Source organism: Canis lupus, chromosome 23 (assembly GCF_003254725.2).
Source record: "Canis lupus dingo isolate Sandy chromosome 23, ASM325472v2, whole genome shotgun sequence".
Classification (NCBI taxonomy): Eukaryota; Metazoa; Chordata; class Mammalia; order Carnivora; family Canidae; genus Canis; species Canis lupus.
This window is the reverse complement of record NC_064265.1, coordinates 52,400,939-52,426,144: the sequence shown is the minus strand read 5'-3', so window position 1 is coordinate 52,426,144 and position 25,206 is coordinate 52,400,939. Positions and strand designations below refer to the sequence as shown.

Below are 25,206 nucleotides of genomic sequence, written 5' to 3'. Positions count from 1 at the left end.
GCTCTTTTCCGTTCTTTGGCAGATATGCGTTTCCTTGATTTATTTATTTATTTATTTGTTTGTTTATTTATTTATTTATTTATTTATTTTTAGATATGCTTTTCCCGACCTGTCCATCGGGGACGGTGCTCCTCGGGCACGTTGGTTCCCACGTCGCCACAAACTGGGTGGCGTAAAGCCACAGCGACGTTGTCCCTTGCAGCTCTGGAAGCCGCGGGCTGGGAGCAGGGTGCTGGCAGGGCCACGCTCCCTCTGGAGGCCCCGTCCCCCAGCCTCTGGTGGCCCCGGGGCATCCTTGGCTTGTGGGCGCATCGCTGGGTCTGCGCCTTCAGCTTTGTGTGGCCGCCCCCCTTCCCGAGTGTGTCTCCCGGAAGGATAACCGACCCTGGGTTTGGGGTCCCCCTGCCGAACGCAGCCTGACCTCACCTGGAGATCCTGCATTCACTTACCTTTGGGAGGACCCGTTGGCCAACGAAGATGATGCACATGGATCCGGGGGGGTGGGACTGGCCATCTCGTTCGGGGCCCACCACCATCCGACCCACTTGGGGGGTACAAAGTCGGAAAGGACAGGGCTGCTGTCCTCCAGGAGCTCAGCGTAGTGCGGGAGGCAAATAACGGAAGGACAAGGGGAAAAGAGCAGGTGCAGACAAGCTGTGCTGCAAGGCCCGGGGCATCTGAGCAGGGTCTGCGTGGGGCCTCGGGTCGCGAGCTGCTTGGGCCAGGACGGCTGTGCGTTTGTTTGTTTTTTAATCTCGGAATCTACCGTTTCCTGGCATTTGGAAATCACCGCAGAAGCCATCAGGTGGACCAGACAAGTCCAGGTTGAGTAGAGAAGGTCAAGGCTGGCCTGGTCGGAGTTCTTGGGTTTGGGTTCTGGGCCCCCCAGCCTGTCAGCCGACTCGGGGTGGAGGGGGCAGGTCCCGAGGCAGAGCTGAAGCCCAAGGCCTGGCTGAGGTTCTGGGGGCTCCGCGGCTGGGACGTGAGCAGCTGGACGGAGGAAGGGGGCCCTTGGCTTTGTCTGATGGAGAATGGAAAAGAGGTGCACCCGGCCTGCTCCCAGGTCGGAGGGCGAGGGTGCCCCGTGTGTGCGAGGCGCCCCGGGCCCCGGTGGCTGCCAGGCGAGCCCCCCTTTGCCGTAAGGACGCGGGCCGGGTGCGTATCTGCACCTGTGTGCTGGGGGGCGGCTCCTGAGCGTCCTCACCGCGGATCTGCCAGCGACGAAGCGCAGGGGGGTGCTCACTTCCGTTTCCCGGACCCCGTTTCTACGACCTTTGTGAAGGTCACCAGCAGGTCTTTCCACCTTCCTAGGACTTGACCTTCTTCGGGACCGTTTCTCACATCAAACAGGTTTGTGGTGATAGACACTATAAAAATAGCAATTTGGATGTAAAGTGTTTGCTGTTATGGAGAAGAAAGTCTTTTAAAAAAAAAAAGTGATTTATTTTATTTCTTTTAGAGAAAGGGAGCAGGGGTGGGGGGGCAGAGGGAGGGAGAGAACCTCAGGCAGAGTCCCTGCTGAGCTCAGAGCCCAACGTGGGGCTGGATCCTGCGGGACCTGAGCCCAACCCAGAGGGAGACACCAACCCCGAGCCACCCGGGCGCCCTTTATTCTTAAGGAGCAGAGGCTGAAGTGTTTTGGGCTGACGTCTTATGTCAGACGCTTCAGCGAAAGTGTAGATAAATACACCTAATATCACAAAATGGTAAGAAGTGCTCAATCTAAGAGGAAGGCATATGGGTGTTCACTGTTCTGTTTGTTCCGTTTTTCTCTGTGCTTGAAAGTAGTTGTGATTCAGAGCTTGGGAAAGATCGAGAGGAGAAAGTCCTTTTTTTTTTTTTCTTAAGGTTTTATGTATTTATTCATGAGACACAGAGAGAGAGAGGCGGAGACCCAGGCAGAGGGAGAAGCAGGCTCCATGCAGAGAGCCCGACACGGGACTCGATCCTGGGACCCCGGGGTCACGGCCTGGGCGGGAGGAGGACGCCCCACCGCGGAGCCCCCCAGGTGTCCTGAGAGAAGAAAATTTTTGATGTAAAGTTTCTTGACCGATGTTTCATGGATTCCAGGAGAAAGGTGGGTGGGTACCAAGGATTAGGAAGCTTCTAAATCTAGGTGTGAGCTTCTGTGCTGTGTGCGTGTTTCACTGTGGGGAAAGGTTCACTGTTTGTGGCTCTTTACTGCCTCTCAAATGCTCCATGACTGCTCGTCCCCAAAGTTAGACACTATTGCTTAAAACTAGAAATAGGGCAGCCTGGGTGGCTCAGCCGTTTAGCACCTGCCTTCAGCCCAGGGCATGACCCCGGGGTCCCGGGATCGAGTCCCACGTCGGGCTCCCCGCACGGAGCCTGCTTCTCCCTCTGCCTGTGTCTCTGCCTCTCTCTCTGGGTCTCTCATGAATGCATAAATAAAATCTTAAAAAAAATAAAATAAATAAAAATAAAATTGGAGTTAAATCATAAACATGAATTCTATATGATGATCCCTTTCTATCCTTCACCTCATTTCTTGAGCTGTCTTTGCTTTACTAAAGTCCAGTTTGCACGCGAGGTGGTATCAGCTTCGGGTGCACACATAGTGACTCCGCGACACGCACGTTATGCGCAGCTCGCCAGGGCCGTGTGGTCACCCCGTCGCCGTGCGGCGTCATCGCAGAATTGTGCGCTACGTTCCCTGTGCTGTGCTTTCGTCCCTGTGACTTATTTATTTTATAACTGGAAGTGTGTGCCTCTTAAATCCTTCACCTTGTCCCCCCCCGTTTGACACTCCCCCTCGATTTCTCTTAATTAGTTCTTTTCCTAGCATTGTTGAATTCTTAGACGTTTTCGTAAGTTTGAAACGCGGGTTGCCGACGCGGACGAATCTGTTTCTCCTTGCCCTAATTTGAAACCGAAACAGATCTTGTGTCTTTGTAGATTATAAAAATAACATGGGCTCACTATATACTACTTATAAAATACAGGAATATGTAAAGAAGGAAATAAGGTTTCCATTAACTCATGCTCCAGAGGTAACCACCATTAATATTTCGGTGCATTTGAGGCTTTTTGTACGTGTGCACCTATGTGCCTATGTGTGAAACAGAACTGAATAAGACTGAACGTGCGGGTTTACGTTATGCAAAAAAAAAAAAAAAAAAAAAAAAACATGTTAAATTCCTTTACGTTTTAATGTTTCCCCGATTTTTATAAAGAATTTTTCATAAAGAAAGGATTTTTCCGGTCTTTGCATTAAATAAGGCTGTTCAAATACACATTTTAGATTTTTAGCGAAGACCTCTTTCCCTTCCTCTCCTGAATAACTTGGTGCCCTTAGTAATAGGATTTATGTGAAGTGCCTAGAGTCGAATTTATTTTGTTCCATCGAGTTGCCTCCCTGAGATGGGTAAGAAAAAAAAATTTTAAGTCCGTTCTGCTTATTGAGGATGGAACCGGGGCACGGGTAACCCCAACCTGTTGGAGGTCGAGGAGTCGGGGCCCAGGAAGGGCACGCCGAGCGGGCGGGCGGAGGGACCGGCAGTGTGACACTCGCCCTCTTCTTGGGACTTTCGGGGGCATTTATGAGGCCGTGGCCACGTTTGGATTTGCACGGTTATTTGTTTACTTATGCTAATGATGCAAAGCCCCAGCAAGTGTCTCGCACTTCATCGGCCCAAAACAAATACTAATTCCGTCGCGTCCTGATGGACAAGAAGCTCTCGGGCCGTCTGTGCATTGAGCGCATGAGCGCACGGGAGCCAGCCCGGAGGCAGACAAGCCTGGTCAGCCCCTGAGCTCAGGGAACTTGCTGGAGGAGCCTCCAGCCTCGATTGCTCGCCTGTTCCCGTCTTCCTAATGGTCCTAATGGGAACCTAATGGTTCCGGTCTTCCTGGGGAGTCGGAGGATCCCGCGAACCTGCCCCTGTAAGAAGGGCTGACGTGGGCCAGGGGGTGGCATTCACAGGCGTGTCAGGTGCGTCCCGTCCGACGTCCCACTTGGAGCCCGCATTTGTGCACCGGGCCCCGTCCCCATTTTGCAGATGAGGATCCAGGCCCGGAGAAGTGGAATAGCTTGGCCAAGGCCACAACGGTTAGACGAGTGAGTGGGGATTTGGAGCGAGGAAGCCCAGGGCTCTCGGGCATCGGTGCACCGCCCTTCCCGCAGCGTCTCGACGGCCGCCGTGTGCTGACACCCGGGTGGACTCTCGCCGAGTGACGCCACATGAAGGTCTCCCAGGGCGGCTGGCTGGAGGGCACCGAAGACGGTCCTAGTTGGGGCGGAGGAGACGCCCTTGTTTGCAGGGCAGACCTACCATCTGGGCCTGACGTGCCATTCTTTAGGGACACAAGCTTTAACACCCACGTTTGAATAACCTCTCGGAAGAAGGGCTGATCTGGAGCCGATTTCCGCTGCTCCCTGTTCCCATCAGCTGCGGGGTTGGGCGGCTGCCAGCCCGATGACTCTTCCCCCAGATGCAAGAGGGCGAAGCACGAGGGTGTTACCAGGAACCGAGACCTGGATGGGCTTGCAGGGCTGGGCGCCCGGCCGAGTCACACCCAGGCAGTGGGCGCTTGCCAGCTTCAGGGCGAAGCCCTTGCCCCCGAGAGGCTGGGCAGGGCGGGCGGCTCTTTGCTTGCTGACTCTCTCGTCTCCGGGGCAACAGGCTGGAGCAGACTGGTCACCCGTGGGAATGCGCCTCCTGAGTCAGCGGGGCCTGCATGGCCCCGGGGCACGGCCCGGGTCTCCTGGGGGGCCCCTCACAGGCGCCTTTGATCATGGAGGACGCCCCTGCGCCATCAGGGGCTGAGGGCTGGAGCCGCAGGCCGGAGGCGGCTTGTTCTGAGCCACATTAGGTCCCTGCAAAGTGTCAACTTTTAGGACTTTCCGTTGGGCTGCGGCTGTTGGTATAAAGCGTTTCGGGTACGGACGTTCCAGACCGTTAGTCAATCTACACGTGACCATCGGACAGAGGCCGGAGACGCCGGTTCCAGAATCCACTCCGATTTGCTGCATAGATTGGGACGGTCACTTGATCTGGAAAATCAAAATCACTGCTGCCCTACCTGTACCACCGGGCTGTGCTGAGACCCACGTGACACGGCACTAAACGACAGGGAGCCGGTTGGCCTGCAGCTGGGCCTTAGCAGCCCGGCTCCTCCTGGTTGTTCTCCTGCTCGGGGGTGTCTGACCAGCCCAGCCTCAGGGGCGGGTGCGATTTTACTGAGAGAAATGGCTGGATTTCTGATCTCCAACAAACGGGAGGCACGCCCCGGGGAGCCCGCGCTGTGGGCCGCGGCATCCCGCCACCCCTGCCCCGTCTGGGGGCCTCCCCCCATGTCCACCCTTGGTGGACTAGGCTCTCATTTCATCGGGGGCGGGGAGGGGGGTGAGGGCTTCCCTACCCAGGGCCTCCCAGTCTTCCATGGTGCAGTTAGCGAGCTCTTCCTCGCTGGGGGCTCCCGTTCGTGAGGGGCGCCGCCCGGTGCAGGGCCCTTGGGACGGTGAAGAGTTGCACCTATGGGACCAGAAGAGGAGCCGGAGGGCCCGGGAGGTCAAAGCCCCCGACGGTGAGGACCACAGTACGGCGCGGAGGGAGAAGGAGAGGGGATGACACCGGCCCAATGGTGCCTGTGCTGGACCCAGTCTCCTTCCCAAGGATTTTTGGCAGGAACAATGCAAACTTACGGCCGATTTACGGGGGTGGCCTGCATTCCCGTTCCTCGTGCATTGGCGTGTAGCCGCTGTTGCACCAGCTCAGGCTCCGGATGGCTACACAAGGGAAGACAGCCGCGAGGCCCGGTGCCCAGGAGCTCCGCACTCAGGTCCAAGCAGGGCAGGGCCCCAGGACATTGGCGGGGAGAGTGAACGTAAAGGGATGTGTCTCTGGAGCATGAGGCTGGTCTTGAGGACCTGACGTAGGGGAAGGGAGCCAAGTCCGGAACGTCCCCAGCTTTCCCTCCCTTCCCCTACTCTCCAGGGGAAGGCTTCGGCTCAGTATAGGAAAGAACTTTGTGTAAGTCGAGACACCTGGACGTGGCCAAGAAGCAGACACTGGCCAGTCGCAGGAAGGAGCCCGTGGCGGGGATGCAGACGCAGACGGGGGTTGCCTTGAATGCTCTCCGCCCAGGTCCCGGAGGCCCTGACGGAGCCCAAGGACGGGCTGCGCAGAGTCACGACCCCGAGCTAGCTGACACCCGCTCCGCAGCACGCCCGGAGCTCCTCTGTCGTGAAAATACCCTTTAGGGCTGTTGTGCTGGATCTTTCTCAACAGCAATAAGCCTTTGAGGCTGTAAAGTTCCACTTCCCTCTGGTTTTGCTGGGAGGGCAAGATGGCCCACGTCTGTCATCCTGGTTTCTGACTAGCCCCCTTTTTTTTCATGATCCTTATTCCTTCTTTATTCTCAGTTTGTTGCTCTTGGCACAAGAATTTGTGTGGATGTGTTCATAGCAGTCACCCTCTGCCTTGAGAAGCATGTGGAATGTTTTAGGGATATTTTTATGAAGTCTTGGGCCATGTTTTTTATGGCTGGAAATTAACCAGAGAACTGCAAAAAAATACAGGCCCGCTTCCTTGGCTTCAGGGCCTGAGGATGAGTCCTTCGCGCCTCCTACTCCCGTGTTCCCGTCTCTGGGCCAGGGGCGCTCCTTGGATCCGATCCTTCTTCCCTGATGGGATGCTGGGGTTCCCTGCAGCTCCGTGCTCTTCTTGCCCAGTCTCAGGCCCTCTTCTCACCTCCTAGATCTTGTCATTCTCCTTGACCCCCATCGCTTCAGTCCTTGCCTCGCCCCCACACCCCATATTCCTTCCATCAGAAATCCTCGCTCCTGCAGCTGAAGTTACCTGCTCATCACGGAGTTCACACATGCTTCCTGTAAGGACGCCCGGAGGTCACGGATACTGGGTGGGGTTGGGGTGTGGGCTTCGTTCATTCTGCGACGGTGTCAGCCGTTCGGGCTGCTGTTCCTCTTGAGAGATGAGCCCCCGATGTGGTGACCCCCGGGGAGCACCCTTCTGCTCAGCCGTGCTCGTAGAGTCTGGGTCTGTTTCCACATTTTAATCACTCTGATCATTCCTTTCAGGCTCCAAAGCAAAGACGTGTTTCCGGTGCGTTTCATTATGAGACTTAAAATGCTAAAGCCCGAGGTAAATGGTTTGAATCTCAAACATGATTCTGGGGAATTGTGTTTGTGGTGCTCTGACCCCACGGTAACCCAGCCAGTGTCGGGAGAGGCACCGAGGACAGGAGAACTGGGGTGACGGCTTCCTGCCTCCAGGCGCCCAGGGCCAGGCATGGAGACCGCCGCTGGGGTGGTAGGAACTGAATGGGGGGGGCTGTGGGGACACCGGGGGGGCCAGCGGGGATGGCCGTGGGGCTGAGAAGTGGGGTCTCGGGCGTGGGGAAGTACAAGGGTCATCCTCGTCTAGGAAGACAGGAACAGCAAGAGGCGCTGCAGGGGGCCGTGAGAGGAGTGCTAGGTGTGGGCCCGGGAGCAGCTGGGTGGAGGTGGAGGGCCAGGGGCCGGCAGTGACGGGCAGACGGGAGGTCGGCTCCTTTCCTCTCGGGGCTTCTCACCAGGCACCACGTGCAGGTTGGGGGTGATGACAGTCTGACCTCGTCCCCCCGTCCTTCTATAGGGGCCCCGCCCACCGACTCCCTGTGAGATGCTCTGAAAGGTCTGTGTGAGTCTCTACGTTTCTGGCCCCAAAATGAAGGCCCAACAGGACAAGCGAGGGACGGGCCGCAAAAGATGCCGGTGGGGGATTTCACGATGATGTGGATGGGAGTGGCTTGAGTGTCTGTGACGCCAGCAGGATGCAGGTTGGCGCTGCAGCCCGCCCCCCGCCCACGTGACAGGTGCCCAGCTGGCGTCCAGGCCACAGCTGACTGGACTCTGCGGTCACCCCCCACCTGCCCCAGCAGAACCCACGCTCTCTGGGGCATCCCCGCAGGACACGCGTGCCGCACGCAGGGCAGGAGGGGTGGGGGGGCTCACCGTCCCCTCACCACCAAACGTGGCCCTGGGTGCCACCCGTGGGCCGCTGCCGTGCTCCTGCCGCCTGCCAGCTTCCGTGGGCAGGTCCTTGTGCAACCCGTGTCATCCTCAGGGGCACAGGAAGCTCCTACGGACCCCCTGGCTTCCATCTCCCAGGGCAGAGTGGCCTGTGGTCCAGCCTTCCCTCCACGTTGGGCCTCAAGGCTTAGAGCCGTGTTCGTCTGACTGTTCTAGGTGGTTCTACAGACCCAAGACCTCCTGGTGGTCACAGCCGTGGGAGGAGGCAGAAGGAATGGGGCCAAGGAGCATAAGCCCTACGGCCCTCTGAGACCCTGCCTCTGCTAGTGCTCAGCGAGGGCAGGGGCAGGAAGGCCCACGGCCACCCCCGGCTGCTCCCTGCCCCGGGCCAAGGGACCAATCCGCCCGAGTCCATTCTGACGCCGCCGAGCTGTGTCCCCTAGACTTTGGGGGCCCCGTAGTTCAGGTCAGCCTCACCCCAGTTTGCCCGGAGAGGCCCCGGCTCGGATGTAGGCTTGTCCCGCCCTGATCCTAACAGACTCCCCCACTTTTTTTTTTTAATATTTATTTATTTATTTTTTATGATAGTCACAGAGAGAGAGAGAGAGGCAGAGGCACAGGCAGAGGGAGAAGCAGGCTCCATGCACCGGGAGCCCGATGTGGGACTCGATCCCGGGTCTCCAGGATCACACCCTGGGCCAAAGGCAGGCGCCAAACCGCTGCGCCACCCAGGGATCCCCAGACTCCCCCACTTTTACCCTCGGAGGTGTCCTGGTGCGGGGACGACATGGTGGAGTCACCCTGACCGTTGCCCACGGCAGACCTCAGGGCCCAGCCCCCGGGCATGTCGGAGCCCAAGAGGGGTCACAGTCAGGCTCCTGCCCCTGCAACGTGGTCTCACGTCCCCTGACCCACCCCGGCCCTCTGACAACCTCTGATACCTGCCCGGGGGCCCCGAACCCCCTCCCCTGTGTCCAGGCCGGGACTCAGCCTGCGAGGGGGTGACAAATCCCCGCGCCCCTGAGAGCGAGGACTGGCGCCCCTCCCGGACGCGGGCTCGCGTGGTCTGCGGGGCGGGCCGCTGGTCGAACCCCCGCGACTGAAACGGCCACCTGCCCGCCGTCGGATGCTCTGAAGGAATTTGTGTTAGAGAACATCGAGAAACCATTCTCATTTAGGGGATGAAAGACATAAAAGGAAAAAGGCCAAGTGGGCAAGGCCGGGAACCAAGTCGCTGATGAATTGGGGAGATTATAGGATTTATGGAGAAAAATGAAAGAATAAGAAATTTTCTTGAGTCTTTCGAAGGGGCAATTAATGGCCTATAGGATTTGATTTCAACTTTTGTTCGCTTTTTTCTTTCTCTTGGCTACTTTGTGGACAGATTCATCTTTGAAACGTCCGATGCTTGGCTTTCCAAGGTTCTTCGGCCAGAGACTCAAAGTGGAGAAGCGACCACTTCTTAAAAGAAATGCTAAAAAACAAAAAAACAAAAAAAAAAGAAATGGTTTCCTTTTTATTTAACAAAGTAAACGGGGAGAAGAAGCATCTTTAATATTTGCAAAAGCCTCAAAAAAATTTCACCAGCTAGAGACACAAAAGGAAACGAGTCGTCAGGCCTGGGGAACCTCTCCTCGATTATGGGACGTTTTCAGATTTAAATCCTACATACCTGAGTTTTATCTGGTTGCAGATGTCCCAAACAATAGGGTTTCCGGTTTCTTCATGGATATTTTGTTTAATGTTCTTAAAGAAGTCTGGGACGGACTCTTGACACCCTGTCTTTTTGTCCAAAAAAAAAAAAAAAAAAGTAAAAGTATTTTGTCTTTAACGTTTTTAAAAATCGCTCAAGTTACCAGAAACTGATATAACACTGTATGTTAATTATACTTGAATTGAAACAAGCTCTGATTCAATTTTAAAAAGGATTCCCATTATAGATCTCAAAAATTAACTGCTTTTTTTTGGATAACCACGTTGGCATCCCCCCACCCCCACCCCCCGGCTGCATAGCCTTGCTTTGCCTTTTTGTGAGCATAGGCAAGAAATGTTTTTTCTTGTAATTCTTTTGAAAGTGTTAATTCTGTCTTTAATACTGTCACTGGGCTTCTGTTGAATATATGTGTTTACCGCAGTTTTGTTTTGTTTTTTTTTTTTTTTTTAATTGGCCTAAACACCATTGTTTCTAGCTTATCTGCCTATTGTAGAGTCTTTGTGATGATTTTCTCTGGTCAAACCAAAGCAAACCAAAAATACACAACAAAACCATCCCTGTGGTTCTCAGGAGATACCTGAAGGCATTTCCTCCTGGTTTTTTTGTTTTTTTGTTTTTTTCTTTAAATATACCTATTTTCTTGAAACATACCTACACACATTTATATCATATATACACCTTATAGGTGCGTGTATATACGTCCGCATTTCATTTCCAACTCTGTTTCGAAGACACCTCAACCCCATCACGTCCATCTTAACTGAAAAATGAAAGAAATACTCGCACCTGCGCAGGAAATCGAAGCTTGAGTCCACAAGCCCCACCTTGTTTCCTTGATTGTAATTTTAAGAGAGAAGGCCATTTAATTAAAAAAAAATTCTTCTTTTCTCTCTTTTCTCCGCGGGCCCTGCCCCCACCCCTGCGATTGTCTCCTGGGCCCAGGAAGTTTATATGTCAACAGAAGCCGTAATCAGACCCCTGACCTCCCCTGGGCTTTCAACCCAGTGTTTCCACAGAGGGATTAACCCCAAATACCAACTTGCTCTCAGAGGCAAAATTGTTCCCGAGGCGGGCATCACCAAAGGGTTTTCTTCTCTGGGGCTTTCGCATTCACCCTGCAAATAAGGTCTCCTCAAAGGGAGGCTTAGAGGCCGCACCGGGAGCAAATCGCCGGCAGGCTGAGCTCGGGGCTCGCCGGGCCTGTGGGTCCTCCTCTGCCAGCCGGTGGTCGTTGCCTAGACCCTCGGTGCCCGGGGCTGGGGGGGGGTGTCGCCTGGTCAACCCGAGTGTGCCTGGGCAGGAGCTGCCGCCCAGGGTGGGCCTGGGCCGCGGGGGACCTGCCCGGGGCAGCCTGTGGGCAGAGCCCCCGGGAACGCAGGCCAGTCCTGGTGCATGGGTCGCCACCACAGGTACCAGGATGTCCCCGGGGTGGGGGGGGCAGGCCAGGCGTCGGGCCTGAGGCCCCAGCGGAGTCCCCGGGCCCCCGCGTGGACGGGACAGGGGCTCCCTCTCCCTCTCCCCTCAGCGCCTCGCCCAGACACAAAGCGTCTTTATCTTAGAGGCCCCAAAACCTCTCCCGTTATGGGGGGGCCGAGGAAGCCGCTTAGGGCCCCTGGCAGCCGTGGAAAGTGTGATGCCGCGGGGGCACCCAGACAGAAAATTAAAAATCTAATAAAGTCCTCAGTGTGGGGGCGCTGGCATCAGGACAGCTCTGCCTCTGCAGACACCTAATAAAGAGACATTCCGGGACGCTCCCGCACGAGGGGAGCCCGCGGTCCCGGAGCGCAGTGCCATGGAAACGTCGCAGTCACTCGCCCCGCCTGGGGAGGGGGGGGCCAGCCCTCTCCCCTCGGCTCCCTCGCCAGGAAGATGACAGGGTGCCTGGGACCTAAGGGAAGACAGCGGGGGAGGGAGGGGGCGGAGGGGCCGATCCAGGAGCCCGGGTGCAAAGCTCACCCTCCTGGGCCCAATGAGCAGGGGGCCTAGGCCTGAGGGGACGCGACGGTCACCTGGGAGTCACCTCGGGGCGCTGCACTGGCCCTGGGAGGGTCCGTCTACAGGCAGCAGGGGAAGGGGCTGGGGGGCCGACTGTTGTCTCACAAGCCAGCTCCCCCACCGCAGGTGAGCTCGTTGGGGACCCGAGATTCTCGGGGTGTCGAGGGAGACCTTGGGTTTAAGGGACACTATTTTCACTCCCGAGTCGGGTTGTGTGTACCTGAAGGGGAAGATGGTGAGCGCTGGCCGCGCGGGGAGCTGGTGGCCGCCGCTGGGAGCTGGTGGCCGCAGGCTTGTCACAGGGGCAAGGCCAGCGGAGCAGCCTCCATGGGACGGGCCAAGTGGGACAAGCCAGGCAGGGTCACATAATGCCGCGTGATCTCACTCATCTCTGGAACCTTCAGGCCTCAAACTCCCAGCGACCAAGAGCAGATTCCTGGCTGCGGGGGGGACGAGCGGAAAAACCCAGGGAGGGAAGATGTGAACAGAAAGCGCTGGCTCGTCCGGGGCTGGGGGCTCGGGGACAGCGGGGACGGCGGGGCCGCGTGGGGGGCCTCGAGGGGTCCCGCACCGGCTCCCCGGGCCTCCTCGTGGTGCCCCCTGCGGGTGCCTCTGACCCTGGGCCCGGCCTCCGGGGGCGTCGGGTGGGAAGCCACCTCCGCGGCCCTTCCCCTGCCCCTGCCCCTGCCCCTGCCCCTTCCCCTGCCCCTGCCCCTGCCCCTGCCCCTTCCCCGCAGTGGCTCCCCGGGCTTGGAAGTTGGCCTCCTGCCTCCCTGTGTCACAAACACTGTTTTTCTTCTGGCTTTTCATGCAGTTGTGGCTTGGCACGGACCGAGCGGCGGCCCCGGGTGTGATGCAGGGGAGGCTGCTGGTTATGCAAGTCAATGGAATATGGGCTTTGAACTTCTTAAATCCAGAAACTCTCTCTTGGTCTTTTCTGTTACTTGGGGATTTTTTTTTTCTTTAAAAAAAAAAATAAAGAGAGAGAGAGAGAGAAAGAGAGGTTTTCTCCTATGAGAATGGCGTCACCCTTAAGAAAACCGCGGCCACCAGGGGTAGGCATGGGCTGGCTCCCGGCGGGTAAAGCTCTCTGAGGCAACCTGGGAAGTTCTGATTTATTCTGGAAGGATCCAGACCGGCGCTTCTCAAATTTCAAAGAGCCTCAGGATCCCTTGAGGGGCTTGTTAAATCCAGGTCTGATTTCATCCGGTGGGGCAGGGCCTGGGTTTCTGCATTTCCAGCGAGCTCTCGGGAGCTGCTGCCGCGACTGCTGGCCCGTGGCCCATCCTCCAGGCCCTCCCTGGGCTCCTGCAAAAAACCCCGGGTGGCACAGGCCGGGGCTACCGCAGCCAGGCCCTCCTTAGGGGGCTCTGCGGGGCTCCAGGTCCAGCCTGAAGCCCAGAATAAACCCCAAGGGCAACAGCTGACGTGGAGAGCCCTGTCCCTCGGGAAGGTCAGTGTGCCTGCTGGCTGAGAATCAGTCTCATGCAGGTTTTTCCTTTTGCCTCTTGACACTTGAGTAGGTTTTCCCCCCCCCCCTTTCTGTTTCCAGCATTAGGAGAAGAAAAATTGGACAGTGGGGTGAGGAAGAACAATGCATCCATTAGAAAGCTGCATATAGGATTTAAGGAGCCCCATCCTCTGGCTCATTGCATCATATTCCTTAGCAAGTCTAGAGCAAGAGTTTCAGCTAAATAAAGAAATGTAAATCATTTAATGCACCTTTCTTAATTGAGCCGCACGCCAGGGGCACCTTCCTAATGGCATTATGGCACCAATTACCTCATTAGGAGAGAAGAGCTGCTTTTATGACAGGTTTTAGAAATTAAACCAGCCAAGGGATGTCCTTCAGGAGGACCCGTTCTGGGCTGAGCTGAGCAATGAGCGGGGCCCGGAAGGGCACACAAGGGCCTGGGGACCCAAGGCTGGAGGATGACCCCTGCCCAGTTTGACCCCAGGCCGGAGGACAAGATCTGGATTCACTCATCACGTGTTCACTGCTCATGAATGTAAACCTCAGTGGCCCCCCTGCTTTGGAGGAACTTGGGTTCTAGGGCCCCACCCTGAGATCCTGACCCAGGAGCCAAACCCCACTTGTAATAAGGTCCCTGGGCGGGAAGCTGGCAGATGCTATCTCTTTTGTAGAAATTGTAGAGCGGGTCCCAGCGACTTCACCCAAAACCCAGGTGGGTGTACGCAGTTTCCACATCCTCTGGGGCTTTCATCCTTCCAAAGGACACGTAAGACCAGGAACACAGCCATTTCTCCCGCTCCCTCCCTGCCTGTCCGGCATCCCTCGGTTGGCCGGGGTGGTCGTGGCGCAGGGCAAACTGGGCGCGACTATTAGTCTGGATGCTTGCTTGCTGTGCGACATCGGGCAGGTCACTGTGCCCTCGGGGCCACGGTTTCTTCAACTCAAAAACGGGAATGGCCAAGTGGGAATCGTAAATCGCGTGGACACGTTATTGATCAAGACGCCGACGGTCTTTTGGCAGCTGAGTTGTCCTCTCTGAAAAGGGGGGATGTTGCACTCAAGGATTTGGTGAGTCTGAGTAGCAAGCGGGCTGCTCTTTCTAGTAGCTTTACATGTTTTCCTTCCCTGTGGTAACAAGAACTTGAACGTCCAGATTTTTATGTAAATATTGAATTTATAGCAATGGTTTTGTAGAGAGTTCCAGTTTCCTGGGTTGATGATTAATGTGGTTTTCTCGGAGTGCGTTATGTCTTCCCCTTCTAGTCCTATTAACTGCACGAAGGTGAAAGGCTGTTGCTGCTTTTCCGTCGTCGATCGACATGGAGCGGGGAGCAGATGCAATCTGGGTTACCCCACAGGGCGGAGGAAGCACAGCTGCCGATAGATGTGTAGGGAGGCAAAATTTGGCTTCAAAATGGAGATTTCCTGATAACTGGAACCACTTCCCTGATCCAAAACCTTCGTGGGCCTTACGTTGCTATGACGTCATGCACAGAATTCTCTGCCGGGTTTCCCAGGTCTCCATCATCCGGCTTCTGTGGGCTTTGCTAATCCTGCATCTTCCCCACCAGTAACCCAAATCATGGTTTTAATTGACTTTGGTGAGAGTCCCTCTCCAATCCACATTTCCAGCCAGATCCTGTTCTACGTTTCCCACAGCCTCCGAAGCACCTCCAACGGCCTATCTTATGGTTATAGCACATTCGAAATGTGCTCGTGTCCACCTGTTCAACTTTCCCTTAACCTTGCTCCTCTCCGATCTCCCTCGTTTCTGTTTGTGGAAGCAGGATCCAGCCCTAGGAACCAAAACTCCTTGTTCTATCATCCTGATCTTTTACGAGGACTCGTTGCTTTTTGAAGCATCTCAGAGTTTTAACAGTTACGAGAAATCTTTTCCAGGTCTTTTTTATTTTTTTTATTTATGATAGTCACAGAGAGAGAGAGAGAGGCAGAGACACAGGCAGAGAGAGAAGCAGGCTCCATGCATCGGGAGCCCGATGTGGGATTTGATCCCGGGTCTCCAGGATCAGCGCCCTGGGCCAAAGGCAGGACGCCAAACCAGCTGTGCCACCCAGGGATCCCTCTTTTCCAGGTCTCATAGCCCACATCATTTCTTCTTCCTCTAAACCAGCAATGGAAACTTCTCTAGACCTTATGGCTCTGGAGTTTTGCTAAATCTCCCACGTAGAGAGTGACCTCTCTCTCTCATAGGTCTCTGCATCTGCAGCACATAGGCAGGTGGGGTTTATAGACAACGTAGGCCAAGTGTAAATGTGCGTGCGTGATGCCAAAGAAGCTTGCGCGTGGCCTGCTTTCATTAAGGAAATACAGCTTCTAGAATGAGCAAAGTTCTAGTCCTGAAGTCCTGATCAACTCTACGCTGAGTGCAACACACCTCAGGTGCTTCCTAAGTCAGGGTCGTATTATTATTGACGCATATTTCCTTTCTGAGCAAAGGCATGATCTTCGAGTTTCCTGTTACTATTGCATTTTTATCAATTTTCCTCTGGATCTCTAGGAATTCTTATTTATTTTTGTTTTGTATAACGTGGCATAAGAAGGTTCGTGACAATTACGTTTTCTTTCTGAGTTGCTCACTTTGTCAGTATTTATCTAAATTTCACTGTTCTACTTGGATGGAAAAATTGTGATCCTGATTTCTTTTTGATGGTGTGTTTATATGAGTGATGTGTTTGCCAGCTTATCCTTCCTTCAGTCTGATACTTTCCTTTGTTTGCTCTAGGTGAATAGCATATTGGTAGGTTTAGTTTTTCAAATATAGGAGTTTAAGCCATTTATATTTATTGTCATGGTTACTATGTGAGTTTTTACTTTAGTCAGGTTGCTTATGATTTCGTTTTTTTAAACTACTTTGTGCTCTTTTCTTAAATTTTTTTTTTTTTTGCTATGTTTGTTTTTCCTTTTTTCTGTAATAGAGACTGTATGGGTCCTATTTTAAAATTCTATTTGAATTGCTTTGATAATTTAAAACATATCTGAGGGAAACTATACTTTTCTAATTACTGATTTTTTTTTAAAAAAATGCTACCTATCAACGGTCTCCTACGTCAGGTTAAGAAACAAACACACTGTTACTTTCCTCTTCTACCCTATTTCACTCAGTTTCTTATTTTATTTATTTAATCTGGGATTCTGGATCTAGGTATTGCTTTTTTTTTTCTTAGCATATTGTTTTATAAAAATTTTCAAACTACAGAAAAGTTGGAAGAATTCTAGTGAACACTCATATACAGCATCTCATTTCCACTATTGCTGTTCTACTTTGCTTGCTTTATTGTGTATCTATCCATTCAGCCCATCTTTTTTAAAAAAAAATGCATTTGGAAGTAAGTTGAAGATGTCACTGTACATCCCCCTAAATCTTCAGTGCAAATATCATTAAGCAGAGTTTAATTGCTTGCAGTTTTTCCCCCTTTGAGGTGAAATTTATGAATAATAAAAGGCACAAAACTTAAGTGTGTATTTGTTGATTTTTTTTAATGTATTTATTCATGAAAGCCACAGAGAGAGAGAGGCAGAGACACAGGCAGAGGGAGAAGCAGGCTCCATGCAGAGAGCCCGACGCGGGACTCGATCCCAGGACCCCGGGTTCACACCCTGAGCCGAAGGCAGCGCTCAACCACTGAGCCACCCAGGGGCCCTCCTACATTTCCTGTAAACATGAATGACAACTTGGATGAGTTCAGAATTCTTGACTGCTAACTTTTATACTCAAAACTATATGTATGTCACTATTGTCATCCCATGTTAGTTATAGGACTAAGCAGGCTAGCTCCTGCTTTTTATTTTTTTTCTTGCCTGGATAATTGTGAAATTCTTCTGTTGTTCCTGGACTTGAATATATCTCATAGTTGAAGTCTTTGAGGTAATTTTGTGGGTACTCAGTGAGGTCTTTTTATCTGCAAATATGCATGTTTTACTCAGTTATGGTAGAGGTTGGTTGTGGTTCCCCCAATCCATAATCTCCTTACGTATATAATTCTTGATTTTCATATGGACACATGGCTGCTTGGAATAAAAACTATATTTCCCAGACTCTTTTAATTTTGGTGTTGCATTTCTGTCACAGGAGGCTGATGGATGCCTTATGGATAGATGAGCTCAGGAAAGTTTTCTTCTTTTATATTTTTGGTTATTTTGTTTGTTTTATTTATTCTGATTCTGTTCTGTGTCTCTTTCTTTCCCCAGGAACATCTCTGATCTGTGCTTTCTGTATTAGATGTTCTTTAGGTATGACAATTTTTCTCTCATTATTTCAATCCCCCTGTCTTTTTCTTCCTCATTCCATGGCAGTTCTTCAAATTTCTTTACCACTGACTTTGACTTCTTGCCGTGCCCATTCTCTTCTTTAATGCTTTAAAAAGAGTTTTTGAGTGGTGCCTGAATGACTCAGTCAGTTAAACATCTTCTTTCTGCCCAGGTCATGAGCCCAGGGTCCTGGGATCTAGCCCCGTGCCAGGCTCCCTGCTCAGTGGGGAGTCTACTTCTCCTTCTCCTGCTGCTTGCCCTCCTGCTTGTACTCTCTTGCTTTCTCTCTCTCTTAAATAAATAAAAATGTTTAGATCTTATTATTTTTTAAAGATTTTATTTATTTATTTGAGAGAGAGAGAGAGAGAGAGAGAGCAAACAACAGATAGTGACAGAGAGCATGAGCAGGAAGGAGAGGGAGAAGCAGGCTCCCCGCTGAGTAGGGAGGCTGACCCCAGTCTCCATCCCAGGACCCTGGGATCATGACCTGAGCTGAAGGCAGATGTTTAACGGACAGAACCACCCAAGTGCCTCTTCTTTATTGCTTTTAATGAAAATTTTAATTAGCTATGGTTTTTTTTAAGTGTCTTTTATGCTGTTGTAAATTTTGCCTCCTCTGGGCCAGCACCTTTGTCATTAGTGCCTCTGACCCTTAAAAATTCACAATTGCAAGGGGACCAGTCATGCACCATGCAGGGTGGGGATCTCATAGTGTCCTTGCCATTTACTTCTTATAAGCACTGCTGTTTCTCAGGAGGTGAGATTGTGAGATGCCCCTTCACCTGGACCCACCTGGACCATGTTGGACAGGACGGCACCACACTTTTCACCACATGGAAGGCATATTGTCCTGTACTTATACTCCCTTTCCCTAAAGTTTTTTCTTCTATATTCCTCTCTGGGTTGTTTCAGTGAGGACCTAGTGGAAGAAGTTAAACAGTTAACTCTAATGCTTCTTCACCCAGGAATTTGTAAAAGATATCTTTTAAAGTTTATCATATTGTGGGAGTGTATATTGTAGCCTAGACATTTGTTAAAAACAGCCCTTGGGGTGCCTGGGTGGCTCAGTCGCTTAAGGATCTGCCTTTGGTTCAGGTCATGATCCTGGGGTCTTGGGATCGAGCCCCATGTTGGGCTCCCTGCTTAGCAGAGAGTCTGCTTCTCTCTCTTCCTCTGCTGTCCCTGCTTGTGCTCTCTCTCTCTCTCTCTGTCTCTCTCTCATTGTCTCTCAAATAAATACATAAAATCTTAAAAAAAAAAATCCCAAACAAACAAAAAAAAGCTCAGCCCTTGTCTTTGTGGCAGAGAGGCAGAGAGTGAAGAGCACAGGACTTAGAGTCAGCACATGTATGCATGGGCCCAGACTCAGTTACCTATATGCCATATGGTCCTGGTCATATCCTCTTCGGTTTGCTCATCTGTACAATGAGATTGGGTTGAATGAGATCAAGTATTTGAAAGCATTTTTAAGTTCTTAAAAGCTAGAAAAATGTCAGAAATGGTAGTCTTTCTTCTGGTGTTCTTTCTCTTTTGCATCTCATAGGCTGGTATTCAGTAAGTCCTTGTTGGTCAGTTATTTGGAATGAATGTCCAGAATATGGTGACAAGGGCCTAAGGAGGCAAACAAGAGTGAGAGAATAATTGAACACAGTCTTCTGCCTGTTTTGATATTTATGTATGTACGCTTTCTTTGAGCCTCTCCTGTTTTCTGCCTAGAAAGTGCTGGATTTTAGCAACCACCTTCATACCTTCTTTCTGGTCCCTCCTTCTAACCTTCACTCTCTGTTCCCCCAACATTCAAAATGTATTGTAAAAAGGTGTTCTTCTAAAGACTTTTTTAAATAAATGCAATTATCTACAGCTCAGTATCACTTTTAACGTTGTCCCGTGATACTTTCTGGAGGCTGCAAAATATATTTAATTTCCAAACATTCTTGGAAGTCATCCAGTAAATGCAGGCAGGGAGGGAATGGCCAGGGTACAGTGTGCTGGGGGATCGTACCATGAGTTGGCTAGTCTCATTTATTATAGGCAATCCAGCAGGTGCGTAAATAACTCCTACTGGGAGGTTTTCCGCTCAGCTTCCCAAAATGGCTCTGTTTCAACATCCAGCGGTGACGCTGTATTCTCAGAATTGGATTAGCTAAGCACTGGGCAAGGTAAAATCTACTAGAATGATCCAAAGGAAAGGTTTGCTTCTCCATCAACAGCATTCGCATGAAACAGGCTTTTGTGCATTAAAAATGGTAGGATTCATCAGCTAGTTGAAAAATACAGTTGTTTGAAGTTCTTTGAAATGTACAGATAGACACTTCATGTTAGAGAGTTCCATCCTCTACGTGTGGTTTCTGAGTGCTCACTGCATGTACGACCCTGTGCTGGGTGCTAGAGAGGATAAAGACATGAGTGAGACCACACCTTGGCTTTGGGGGTTCACACGCTGGTTGGGAGACAGAGGCAAATATATCATCTTATCACAGGACAGATTTGAGAAATCAGAAATGCAAGCAAAATGCTGTGGAATTAGAAAGAAAAGCTTGGAGGTGCCTCCTGGTAGGAGGGGAATTCAAAGCAGGCATCCTTGCATCCGTTTATTGCGCAATTATTGAATGCCAAGCTGGTTTTATGGACTGTACCATGAACACATAGAGGGTCAGTTTTAGTCGTTTAATCATTTACAAAGAATAAAGTTCAACAGGCAGAAAGGGGAAGGGAGGGCATCACAGAGGGCAGGAGTAGAGTTGAGGCCTTGAAGCCCTTGAGGCCTTGGCAAAGCCCAAGGAACGGGGAGGCGTCAGGCGTGGCTCTGAGCTGGGGGAAGGGTATGGGGGTGGGGGTGGGGGTGGGGATGGAGTGAAGGGGAGGCAGAAACGTAGATCAGAGCAAAATTTTGGAGGGCTCTGAATGCCCAGTAGAGGAGCGGTGAATTTTACTCTTAAATCCCATTTTCATAAATGGAGTTATTCTCAGTTTGCCAGGACTGTTCCCTTTGAGGTGTGGCAGTCGGAAGTCCACTGACTTGGAATCAGACCAATATTTGAATCTGAGCTATTGTCCTTCATCAGTCACGTAACCTTTCATCTGTGAAAACGGGGTTTGTTCAGATTAAGTGAGAAGAGACAGGGGCAGGCAGCAGGGACGTTGCCCACCTCAGTAAAGGCTGCCTGCTTCTCCTTCCCTGCCTCCCTCTCCCTCTCCCTCTTCTCCTCTCCTCTTCCCACAGGAGGGCTTTGATGAAGAAGACATTTCATTAACATCACTGAGTCTCCAGCTTGGTTGCTAAGTTTTTTTCTCAACTTTATCCCAGTGGTTCTCAAACCTGAGTGAGCTTCAGCATCCTTTGGAGGACTTGTTAAAACACAGGTTGTTGGGCCCTGCCCCAGAATTTCTGATTGAGCAGGTCCAGGGTGGAGCCAGACACTTTTCTTTTTTCTTTTCTTTTCTTTTCTTTTTTTCTTTTCTTTCTTTCTTCTTTTCTTTTCTTTTCTTTCTTTCTTTTCTTTCTTTTCTTTCTTTTCTTTTCTTTCTTTTTTCTTTTCTTTTCTTTTCTTTCTTTTCTTTTTATTTTCTTTTCTTTTCTTTCTTTTCTTTTTCTTTTCTTTTCTTTCTTTTTTCCTTTTATTTCTTTTCTTTTTTCTTTTCTTTCCTTTTTCTTTTCTTTCCTTGCTTCCTTCCTTCCTTTCTTTTTTTTTTTTTTAGAGAGAGAGTGGTGCGCGTGCTTGTGTGCATGAGCAGGGAGTGAGGGGCAGAGGGAGAGGGAGAGAACCCCAAGAAGACTACACTGAGCATAGAGCAGAATACGGGGCTCAATACCAACACCCGAGCCAAACCCAAGAGTTGGATGCTGAACCAGCTGAGCCACCCAGGTGCATTCCTACCAAATTTCCAGGTGCTGCTGATGCTGCTACACCTTGAGGAGCTCGGCTTTATCTGCTTTACCATGAGGCAGACTCTATTGGGTGCTCGTCCACCTGCCCCCTTCCTCCCTGCTGAGTTGATCTGTTGTCACAAAGAGACTCTTGGCTGTGTCTCTACCTCAGTGCCAGGAGATGTAGGATGACAGGGCTCCATCAGTCATGGAAACGCCAGCTCCCTTGGCCACTGACTAACCTGAAGGTGGGCCGGTGCCCCACAGCGTCCAGAGATGCGAGGACGAATGGGACGAGAAAGACTCACAAGGAGAAGGGCGTCCGCCCGTTGCCTGTTCTTCCCGAATGTGCACACGTGGGGAAGCTCCAGGAGTCACCTTGTGACCAAGAGAAGACGAGCCCCGTGAGGCAGAGAACCGGCATGGCAACGATGTCAAGACAGAAATACAGAAAGGACCTGGGTGACCTAAGGCGTCACCGCGGTTCATGCCTCGCGCTGCCCACCGGACTCATTCTTCTGTGGGAGAAAGACACTCTTGCTCGTTGAACGCACCGCAACGATTTGTTGTTACTTGCAGCCAGACACACTCTTAACTGATACAACCTACTACCATCCTGTGACATTGGGGGTCAAGGTGATGTCGACCTCATATGATTGAGAAGACGCCGAGGCTCAGAAAAATGCAGATCACCTCTAGCGGGATGGCTTAGATTCCCACTCACGCTTCCTGGTTACACGTCGGTGGCTTCCCCAGAGGCCTATAGCGCCAACCGTCCTGACTACATCTTCCGACTAATACACGTGTTCTTCTGTTATCCCTTCTATTAAGGAGGAAGGAACTGAGAAGCCCCTGTGTGCCCTGAGCCCTCCCCGGACCTCTGCTGTCGGCCGCCTGGCTTCTGATTGTCATCACGAATTATTCGGCCGACTCATTCAGCCCACACTTACCGAGCGGAGTTCATCCGGGTTGGCACCGACTCACGGCTTGGCGCTTCGGAGAAGGTAGAGATTATTAAGCACAGGACTCTGTCAGCGGGGTTCAGCACGTGGAAATAAAATGTGCACAGAGAGGTGAACTATATACAACACGGCAAGCAAGTGCGACGGGAAAAGAGCGGATAGGAAAGCAAAGGGGAGACAGGACGCAGAAGGCCGTGCGTGGGATGTCCCGTACCCTGGCTCGCTAGAGGTCTGGGGGATCTGGGCTGGACCGAGTCAGTGGCTGCGGGATAAGATACGGAGGAAACTTTTAACTCTGTGCTTGAGGGGCCAACGAACCCACCTCGGGGAGGGGGGCTTCTCAGGCAGGTCAAACCCCGTCCTGATGGCATGGGTGACCCCCAGCGCCGGATTTGTTGGGATCAACGGCTCGGGTGAAGTGCTCTGCACCTTTGCAGGGACGGGGTGAGCATGTCCTCCCGGGGGACGGACGGAGCACCGCCAAGTTGTCAGGCGCGTCCGTGGCCGGGTGCCTGCACACCCCCCACTCAGGGAGCTGGAGAGACGCGTTTCCACGGTGCTGCCTCTTGGGTGACAGCACAGGGGGACCCGAGGGGGCCCAGGGGTGGGGACCGCACAGCGAGAGCTCTCCAGCCCCGGCGACCGTCCCGACGACGCGCGACGTGCTCCCCGCCCGAGTTACGAGCAGCTGAGTTGAATTAAAAAACAGTCCCTCCTTTGCCGCGACCCGGTCTGCCAAATTCTCAGCTGGCGTGAGTTTTTATAGCTCCGTTATAAACCCCAAAAAGTGAGGCGTATAATGGAAACAGTGACATAACTCGAGCTCCTAGGAGCGGCTTGTGCCGCCCTAATTACCCTTACGTTCCCTGGCCCCGGCCTGGCGCTCCCCTCCCGCGGCCACCCGGCCTGAGCGTCCAGCGGCCGGAGGTCTGCTGGGAATAATGGGACAGTGTCTGCTGCTGGGAAGCCCCCTGTTCCATACGTAGCGCCCCTCCCTCTCCCCTTCCTTCCCTTGTTCTCCCCCCGCACCGCCTCCCCCAGCAACGCCCTCCCCCCAAAAAAGGCAGAACAGTTCAGTTGGTTGTAAAAATTAATGAGTTCAGATACAGACTTGCCTTATTCCGGTCCAGCTGCGTAACCAGGGCGATTCCGACCAGCATCCTAGACGCTGACATCAGCTCCACACCCCGGTACAATGCTGCTCTGTTTGATCTCAGAAACACATCAGGCTCCTGGGCTTTATGCATCCTGCTTCCTCCCCACGGGGACTCATTCCTTACCCACCGGGAGAGCTCCTCCCGGCTGCTCTCCCCGGGGCCGCCCGTTCCAGGCGCGGCCACCGCAGCTGACTCGGCTCCTACCAGCCGGACACTTTGATCCCATTCTCCTGGGGCTCTGGGAGGGTCCCCACCTCCAGGCGCTGACAACCCGGGAGGACGAGGGCGGTAATGACTTCACCACTTAGCACTTGCATGGCCCCTCCCGCCCGCGCGTGCATGCCCGTGCTCCGTGCTCGTGTTGCGGGGGCCGGGACCACCCCGCCCAGAGGAGGGGGTGCCCCCACTTCCCGGGTGAGGGCAGGAGAGCTGGGGCGGCAAAACCAGCAATGGGTCACAAGGTCCTTGACCCCTGGGCTCATTCCTTGGACCCGGGGTGTGTAGGTCCTGGTCGGGCACCAGGCGAGGTCAGCTTAGGCCCCGTTATGAGCAGAACTGGAGGGAAGCTCTACGGACCCGCTTTCCATTGGGCAGAAAGACGGAAGCAGTGACAAGGCCACCGTGGGCTCCTCAAAAAGTATATTACGGTGCTCTTTTTTTAAAAAAATTTAATTTAATTTATTTATTCATGAGAGACCCGGAGAGAGAGGCAGCGACCCAGGCAGAGGGAGAAGCAGGCTCCCTGCAGGGAGCCCGACAGGGGACTCGATCCCGGGACCGGGGTCACGGCCTGAGCCCCCCGGACGCCCCTACTGTGCTGTTCCTAATCCATCGCGACCCCCCACCCTGCCCCTGCAGAACGCTGCTCCCCTCGAGCTGGTCCACGAATATTTGCTTCCCTGCAGGACCAGACAGACGGTCGCTCGCTGGTGGTCCCAGCAGCCCCGACTGTAAGACAGGCCGTCAGCAGGTCCCTAACGAGATCGCGGGAGAAGCTGCCAGAACCACAGCGAAGCTCTTTGGGAATGAAACAGGCATCTGAGGCTCAGCGTAGGAGGACTCGGTCCTGGAGCTGGGAGCCGTCTAACTGGTTGGGCCGGGAAGAGGAGCCGGGGCCTGCCCTGGTCCTGGGGTCCCACTGCCGGGCTTACAGCGGAAACTACCTCTCACAGCCAAGGCCGGAGGTCGGAACGGGGGGGATGGCAGGCCCCTCCCTCGGCCTGGGGGGCACTCCCCTTGCCCCTTCCTCACCCCGTGGCCTCCTGTTCTCGGCCGCGGAGTCCCGAATCTCTGGGTTTGTGCACGTGTGTCCGCGCACGTCCGGGCTGCACAGCCACTGTGCAAACGGCAGAGACTCCTCTCCCCGTTTTTAATGGAGAAGCAGTGGAAACCAGGGGAGGGGTGACGCCTGCTCTCCGCTGCCGGCCCCGTGGAAGTGGCTGTGGGGCCACCTTGGAGTCCTGCATACGTCCTCGCTTGTCCCCACAAATGGCCTCAAAGAAGTTCACTAACCCACCCAAGCCCCAGCTGTGAGCTGGATCCTGGGCCGCGTCGATCCGGTGGGTCTGGGGACCCCGATGGGCCAGGCCTCCCGGAGCGGACTCCTCGGTGGGCGGGCGGGTCGGCACCCGTCCCCTGCTCCTGCTGTGGCGCCGCGGACGGCCTGGCTCCCCTTCACGTTGCTTCGACTCGGGTCTGTCGGAGTCGGCATCTTCCCGGCCGTCCCGTGCGCCCTGCGTGTGCCGCATGTTTAGGTTTTGGAACAGGTGAGCCG

At 53.1% G+C, this 25,206-nt stretch overlaps 1 long non-coding RNA gene across 1 annotated transcript; it reads right to left on the bottom strand.

The window, feature by feature from the left end:
- Nucleotides 1-8,588: 8,588 nt before the first annotated feature.
- LOC112678685 (uncharacterized) lies at nt 8,589-22,678 on the bottom strand. The gene is made up of 3 exons (XR_004808724.2): nt 22,264-22,678; nt 9,666-9,775; nt 8,589-9,467 (listed from the first exon to the last, which is right to left on the bottom strand). It is a non-coding gene; the product is annotated as an uncharacterized LOC112678685 (long non-coding RNA).
- Between the last annotated feature and the right edge of the window lie 2,528 nt (nt 22,679-25,206).